The sequence below is a fragment of the Rhamphochromis sp. 'chilingali' genome (genome assembly GCF_963969265.1).
Source record: "Rhamphochromis sp. 'chilingali' genome assembly, chromosome: 14".
Classification (NCBI taxonomy): Eukaryota; Metazoa; Chordata; class Actinopteri; order Cichliformes; family Cichlidae; genus Rhamphochromis; species Rhamphochromis sp. 'chilingali'.
Window position 1 is genome coordinate 22589519 of NC_137941.1, and position 8072 is coordinate 22597590.

General features: G+C 42.2%; 1 long non-coding RNA gene across 2 annotated transcripts; it reads right to left on the minus strand.

The window, feature by feature from the left end:
* Positions 1-243: 243 nt before the first annotated feature.
* LOC308410070 lies at positions 244-2931 on the minus strand. Of its 2 annotated transcripts, none has more exons than XR_013974113.1 (3): positions 2794-2931; positions 477-964; positions 244-396 (listed from the first exon to the last, which is right to left on the minus strand). It is a non-coding gene; the product is annotated as an uncharacterized lncRNA (long non-coding RNA). The 2 variants fall into 2 exon arrangements; XR_013974114.1 differs by having other exon boundaries at positions 477-683; positions 756-2907.
* Positions 2932-8072: the final 5141 nt, after the last annotated feature.

Here is an 8072-nt window from a genome sequence, read left to right on the forward strand (position 1 = left end):
CTTGGATGATGATGATGGTGATGAAACGTTTAGGGACTCATTGATAGCTTCATCAACATCTCTTCAGATAATTAGGTTGTAGAATAAGTTGTCAGAGAAACTGTGCTTTTTCTTTCCACTGTGGTTTTAGTTGACATTTTAACATAGCATTTATACACAGGCTATACTTGTCACGTGGCCGGGTGGCCGGTACTGAACAGGACTCAGGTGCAGAAACCCAGAGCGGAGACAGCAGATGATGCAACAATTTATTAGGTTTAAGTGCAAGAGAAAAATGTGGCAAAGACAAAAAACAGCGAGACGTGGAGTCTTGGTGCGGCGTGGCCTGGGGAACGTGGCTATGGCGAGGGAATGAGGCCTGAGATGCGGAACGGAGCTGAGTGGGGAACAGTCACACTGAAGGAAGAGGATATAGGAGTTAGGTAGGTAGTGAAGGCAGCTCTGCAGTGGCCAGTTGTAAGAGCAGCAATTCTTACTTGCAGTTAGGGACCTGGAGTGTTGAGAGGGGGGTGATGAAGATCCAGGGGAGGCTGAGTGGCGTGGAAAAGCTGGCCTGAGATCCGGGGCTTCAGATGGAGTGTGATGGCAGGAGGGCAGGCAGGTGAGGCACAGAGAGATTTCCAGAATGATTACTAGGTATCCTGAGTCCAGAGGTGGAGTGTGAGCCAAGGTGGATACAGCAACTGTAGCACAAGAGAGTCGTGTTAACAGGATGAATCACAGCAAGAACTTAACGTATACGGCCTGTTACCAACATGTGTTGATGACGAACTGGCAGTGAATGAACATCAACGTGTGGTTTAAATCCCTCTGGCTTGATTGTCTGCAATAGGCTCCAGGTGTGCGGGAGCTGGAGTTGGCCCTGCCCAGGGGCGGATCCCAGGTCAGTTCAGGAGCCTTATGGAAATTCCAGCCACCCACCGCAGACCATGACAATACTGAAATATCTCATGAGCGTGCAAACCTAACATGTCATAAAGTAAACCACAGATTTAGTATTTAGAATGAGTAAAGTACTAAAAAAAGGTGTTGTCTGGTACAAATATTGGTTCAAACGTCAGAGCTACCCGATTCGACTCAGTAATGACTGTCAATCATCCCAAATATGTCTGGGATGCTTCAATATGGCCCACAGGAGTGTCTAAAACTGATTTTGAAATATATGTTTAAAATAAAATGACGCTGAGCTTAAATAACTATAATAACTTATTGCCCCCATTAAATGATCCCATGTGTTTTCCTTTGCGAAAAACAGAAAAAACAGTATTAAAAGCATAATCTTTTTTAGCAAGGACTCGGTTTTGTAACCGATATAGGGAAATGTGAGAGCACCCAAAGATAGAAAAAAAGGTAAACATACACATTCACACATTCTGACACACACACACACACACACAATAGGATCCCTCTTGGCAATCTATGACCCAAATCCTCTATGAACCTCCTCCCTCTTGGCTCCTCTAGTTCTGTTTTCTCTCAGTCTGTCTTTCTGGCAAGGGATTGGGACCTCATACAGTTGCGAGTTTCGAGTAGAAATACAGGTTGTTTGTAAGTAAAATAGCATCTTAACTTGTGTCTGAGCAGTATTCTTCTCTTTTGCCCCTCACTGGTAATTATACTGATAATAAATCTATTTCTTGCCTGATATCTCTTTTCTATAGTCAGTCAGAATTATAATACCTCTGTCTTTGTTTTCTCTTTCAAAAATATCTTTACCTTTGGTACTATATCACCTCTGAGTGAGACGCTGGCTCCCAGTATGAAAAAAGAGCAGGTGTCCAGGAGAGAGAGTGGCTACTAAGGCTACAGAGGGTTAAATGCTGGCTCTGACCCCCACCGATCCCCCTGCGGAGTCTATAATGCCCCCCTTAGAGTGAGGTCACAGAGAGACACGTGGCGATGCTTTGGGAATATAAACTAGGCAAGACTTGTGCAGTTATAGAGAAAACGGAGGGAAGGGATTTCAAAGAAAGTCTTCTGAGAGTTGCCGTATGCTCAATAAGCCCTTTAACGCCTTCTCTCTTTACCATAAGCTGTCATAAGGATGATGTTCACACACTCAGCAGACAGCTCCATCCCTCAGAGCATTCCTCTTCTTAAGTACATTGAGAGCCTCAACAAGATACTAATTTAAAGTACTAATTTAACAATATGAATATTATAAATTGCAAATAAAATTCTATGTTCATAATCGTATTCAGGTAGAATTAAGTCTGTTACACACAACCCTATGCAATCTGCAGAAAAATTAAAGCGAACACCTATCAGCTGCAGGGAGAATTTCATGGTTTTATCCATGAGCTGAAGCTGTTTCGTGGCCGCTTTAGTACATATTTGAGGATGTCAGTGGGGCAGTTTGAGCTCTTGTTGGCAGAGTTGGGAGCACATCTGAGGAGGCAGAGAAATTATTTCAGAGAGCCGTTTGACCCTGAGCAAAGTCTGGCTGTGTGTCTGAGGTAAAATACTGTTATATAATTTTTTGTATAATCAGTACCGGTTTGTGTTTCGAGCTACAGCGCACTTGTTGCCAAATGCAGTCGTCTGACTGATCAGATCTGTTTATTTGGAAAATTCAGTTTGGTTCGAAAAAATTTATGCCCCAAATTAAAAACGCACAAAATATTTGGACAGATTTTACACATGACAAAAGCGCTGTGGGTTCAAAGACAGGTAACTGCAAGCACTTGCCACATTTTGGCCTCAATTTTGGTGACGTCATTGTTCATCTACACAAAAAACAATGTTATGACCATAAACTAGGCTTCAAAAATATTGGAAAACTTTTTTACTTACAACACTCTGAGGTTGTTTTTACCTAACTTTAAAATAGGTGTAATGTTCTTATTCCTCTATGAATAAAACATCAAGAATTGCTCCTGGTGCCAGCTTCAGCTAGCTGTTTATTATTCTTTCTACCACGATAACTTCTTCTTCTACTCTGTATATCTTATTGATTCCAGAGCGCCCCCTGTGGGTAGCTTCAACAATAGCAACTATCATTACATCCCCTTTCCAAACAGGTTGGTGTTATAATAAGCACAATTCCAAAGAGAACTGTTACTCGGTAACATCTGAACATTCTTGTCTAACATTCAACATGTTATAAATTGTGCAACAAGCTACATTCAGTAGTATTCTTTTTTTTTTTATAACCAAAAATTGTAGCACAAGTCAAACAAAATAAATCCAAATGTATACCTTACATCTTCCAGAATGAACCAAATTAATCCCATACAGCCCTCAAGCACATTAGAACTCTTCACCTTTGACAGCTTGAACAGTCAATAACACATAACTCAGCAGGTATCAATTAAGTGTGAACAATTACTATTCTAAATGAATTATTATCCGTTGTTTACTTGTGATTTATTATTATTATTTTTTAACAATTCTTTACCACAACAGTTCACACTTGTTCTATGAGCCTCTCTGTAGGTTTCTTAGGTCTGGTAGACCTTCTCAGTATCTCAGACATTGGGGAAGTTGAAGGAGGCTCACTGTGGTGCTCAACAGGGTTAGCACCTCGTTGTTCAGTTCCAGTCTCTGTGTCCTGATGTTTAACATCCTGTGTCTTTAACAGACTTCTCCGGTTTCTTCTTAACACTTGTCCATTCTCTGTCTGAACAGCAAACGATCTGGGCCCTACTTCGCTGAGAACTGTTGCTTTTTTGTCCCAGAAATCTGGACCTGCAATCCTCACAACATCTCTTTCCTGAAGCGGTTCCAGACACCTTGCAGTTTTGTCATAGTTCCCTTTCTGTCTGTGCTTGAGTTTCATTCTTTTGTCGGTCAGCTTGTTGTCATGTGCATTGTCATTTTCCTTGGAAATGTGTGGAAGTGTGGTGCGGAGCTTGCGATGCATGAGTAGCTCAGCAGGTGATGCCCCACACTCCAGGGATGAAGCTCTGTAGCTTAGCAGAGCCAGGTAAGGGTCGGTCTTACTGTCTCTTGCTTTTTTGAACAATCTCTTTACTATTTGGACTCCTTTTTCTGCCTGTCCATTCGCTTGGGGATACAAGGGACTAGAGGTGATATGTTGAAATCCATATTGTTTTGCAAAGTCACTAAATTCTCTACAGTCATATTGTGGACCATTGTCACTGATGACACACTGTGGAATTCCATGTCTGGCAAAAAAGCCCTTCATGTGTGTGATGACTGACTGTGCTGATGTACTGGAAAGCTGTGCCACTTCTGGATAATTAGAATAGTAGTCAATCACCAAAACATAGTCCTTGCCATCCAGATGAAATAAATCCGTGCCTACCTTTTGCCATGGTGCAGTGGGTAGGTCTGCTGCCAGCATTGGCTCTTTTGTTTGTTTGTAGTGATGTTTGAGACATGTTTCACATTTCTGTATCATCTCTTCAATATCCCTGTTGATGCCTGGCCAGTAAACTGCTTCTCTCGCTCTCCTTTTACATTTCTCCACTCCAAGATGTCCTTCATGGATACGCTGAAGCATGTCTTTCCGCATGGATTGCGGTATGACAATCTGGTTTTGTCTCAGCACCAGCCCATTAGCCATGCATAAATCAGCTCGCACAGAGTAGAACCCTGGACAGACTCCTTTTGACCACCCATTCTGTATAAGGTGGGATACTTTCTGCAGCACTGGATCTTTTGTCGTCTCCTGTACAATTTGCTGCAACATGACATCTGATGCTGGGAGTGAGGCAGTTACCATGTTTACATGTGTTTCAGCCTCCTCGGCTGTAGCGCTGACTAACCTGTCACCACTTGGTGCTGGCGCTCGGGATAAAGCATCCGCAAGTACGATATATTTCCCAGGCGTGTAGATCAGCTCAAAATCATAGCGCTGCAACACCATCATCATGCGCTGAATTCTGGGTGACATGTCGTTGAGGTTCTTTTTTCTGATCGAGATGAGAGGTTTGTGATCAGTCTCTGCTGTAAAGGTTGGTAATCCATATACATAGCTGTGAAATTTTCCACACCCAAACACTAAGCCCAAAGTCTCTTTTTCAATTTGAGCATAGCGTTGTTCAGTTTCTGTCATTGATCTGGACGCATATGCTACAGGTTGCCACTTGTCTTTGTTCCTTTGGAGCAGAACTGCTCCCAAGCCATCTTTTGAGGCATCTGTTGAAATTTTTGTTGGCTTTGATGGATCAAAGAATGTCAAGACCGGCTCTGTAGTTACAGTTTCCTTCAATTTTTTCCACTCTTTCTCATGCCGGGCCGTCCAATCGAAAACAGTGTTGTGCTGTAGCAGCTCCCTTAGGCATGCTGTCTTGGAGGTAAGATTAGGAATGAACTTACCCAGAAAGTTGATCATCCCCATTGCTCGCAAGACACCTTTTTTGTCAGTGGGTGCTGGCATATCCAATATGGCTTGTACCTTTGACTGATCAGGTTCCACCCCTTCACTTGTAACCTTATCTCCCAGGAAGGTCATCTCTGAAAGACCAAAGAGGCACTTGTCTCTATTCAGTTTAAGTCCATTCTTGTTAACTCTCCACAAAAGTTTCTCCAGCCTTTCATCATGTTGTTGCCTTGTATTTCCCCAGACTACGAGGTCATCTATGTAGACTCTGGTGCCTTCCAGCCCTTCGATCAGGGACTCCATTGCCCTGTGGAAGATCTCTGGTGCTGATTTAATTCCAAATGGGAGCCTCAGGAAACAGTAACGCCCAAATGGCGTGTTAAAGGTAGTGTACCTGCTGCTTTCTGGGTCTAGCCTCAGCTGCCAAAATCCATGTGATGCATCCAGTTTGCTAAAAAACTTAGCTCCTGCCATTTCACTCATTATTTCCTCTCTCTTAGGGATCTGATAATGCTCTCTTTTAATATTTTCATTTAGATCTTTGGGATCAAGGCAGACTCTTAAGGCACCTGTATTCTTTTTCTTGACACAAGTGATAGAGTTCACCCAGTCTGTGGGCTCTTCCACTCGTTCAATGACACCCATTTGAGTCATTCTTTCAAGCTCTTTTTTCAAACTTGTCCGTAATGGAGCAGGCACTCTCCTTGGGGCATGCACCACAGGCACGGCATCATCCTTGAGCTGGATTTTGTAGGTGTAAGGCAATGTTCCATGTCCTTTGAAGACTGAAGGAAATTTACTGATAATGTCTGAACTTCCTTCATGCCCTTGGTGTTCCTGTCTTTTGCCTTGTTTGGCTTCTTTCATGGTGTCAGTATTAATCTGATAGATCCTCTTTACTAGTCCCAAATCCTCAGATGTTTTATCTCCTAAAAGTGACTCGTGTCCATCAGGCACGATGGTGAACAAAATGTTATGCTGTTTGCCTTTTGCTGTCACTTTAAGTCTGCATCCTCCTTTTGTTTGTATTGGCTGGTTATTGTAGGCCCTCAGCGGCGTGACTTTCTCTGTAAATCTTCTAGGCTTCTCAGTCAGTGCCTTGAAATCCTTCTCGTTGATCAAGTTAGCTTTGGCCCCTGTGTCAATTTTAAATGTTACCAATGTCCCATTGACTAACAGTGGAGCAGTCCATTTATCATCTGTGACTGAACTAACACTTTGGCCAGTGTTATGTCTTGAAGACTGTGCATTGACATCTTCTTCATGTGACACCATCTTAATGAAAAATGTTTCACTTAGATCATCACTGTCATCTGTGTCTTCCTGCACAGTGTGTACTTTTTGTCCCTTGTTTTTGGAGAGACACATTTTTGCATAATGGTTTTGTCCTTTACATTTTGCACATTTTTTTCCATATGCGGGACATTGTTTTGGTCTGTGTTTCTCTCCACATCTCTTGCAAGTGAACATTTCATTGTCACACGTTCTGTTTTTGTTGTCGTTGTTTTTGAATTTACTCCATGGCTTTCTTTTAATCGACACTGCATTCACTGCCTCATTTTCCTGTTGCGCTGCTCCTTGAACAGGCTCTCTAAACGTCAGTACATGTTGTCGTGCTAGCTCACTGGCTTGACTTATCTTTATAGCACTTTCCAGCGTTAGTTCTGTTTCTCTCAACAGTTTCTCTCGGAGCTTCTTCTCATTAGTTCCAAACACTATTTGATCTCGTATCATAGAGTCTCTGAGATCACCAAAATTGCAGGACTGAGCTTTGATCTTGAGGTCTGTGAGAAAAGTATCAAATGACTCACCCTGATGCTGTAAGCGTGAGCGAAAGACGTATCTCTCGTATGTTTCATTTTTCTTTGACAGACAGTGCTCGTCAAATTTCTTCATGACTTCATCAAAGTTATCTTTGTCCTCGGGCTGAGCAAACACAAAAGTGTTGAAGACCTCTATTGCTTCTGTGCCGGCGATGGTGAGCAGCATGGCTATTTTCCTTTCATCTGCCCGTCGATCCACTCCGACAGCTGCAATATACAGTTTGAACTGCTGTTTGAAAGTCCTCCAACTTGCATCCACGTTTCCAGTCAGTTTCAACGGACTTGGCGGTTTTATTGCATCCATCTTGTTGCGTTGCTTCTTATTCTTAACCCGTCTCCTGGTACCATGTAATGTTCTTATTCCTCTATGAATAAAACATCAAGAATTGCTCCTGGTGCTAGCTTCAGCTAGCTGTTTATTATTCTTTCTACCACAATAACTTCTTCTTCTACTCTGTATATCTTATTGATTCCAGAGCGCCCCCTGTGGGTAGCTTCAACAATAGCAACTATCATTACAATAGGTGGTTACTATTTTAAGTCTAACACTTCTGTTTTTTGGGGGTTTTTTTGCTAGGCATTTAAACCATCAATCCGGTCGTTAAGTCTGACGTCACTAGCCATGTCTGGGCCTAAACTCCGCTGCAGGTCCATATATCAAACGATCACTATGGCATTACTGAGAGTTGAAAAACTGTCTAAAGTCTTTCATCTTTAATAAAATGATCAATGTTCTGCTCTACCAGGTGTAACAATTGAGTTTAACATCCAGGCATCCATGAAAACGGAATTTATGACATTTAACGGAGTTAGAAGTTAGCAGGAAGTTAGCTCGCTAGCTTCTATCTAAATACAATATAGCATGTCCTGACTGTGGGGTTTTGGAAACAAATTAAAACATACAGCTCTGTTATCACTTCCAAAATAAATGAAGACAGAAAACTAAACAGCAGTGACGTTTG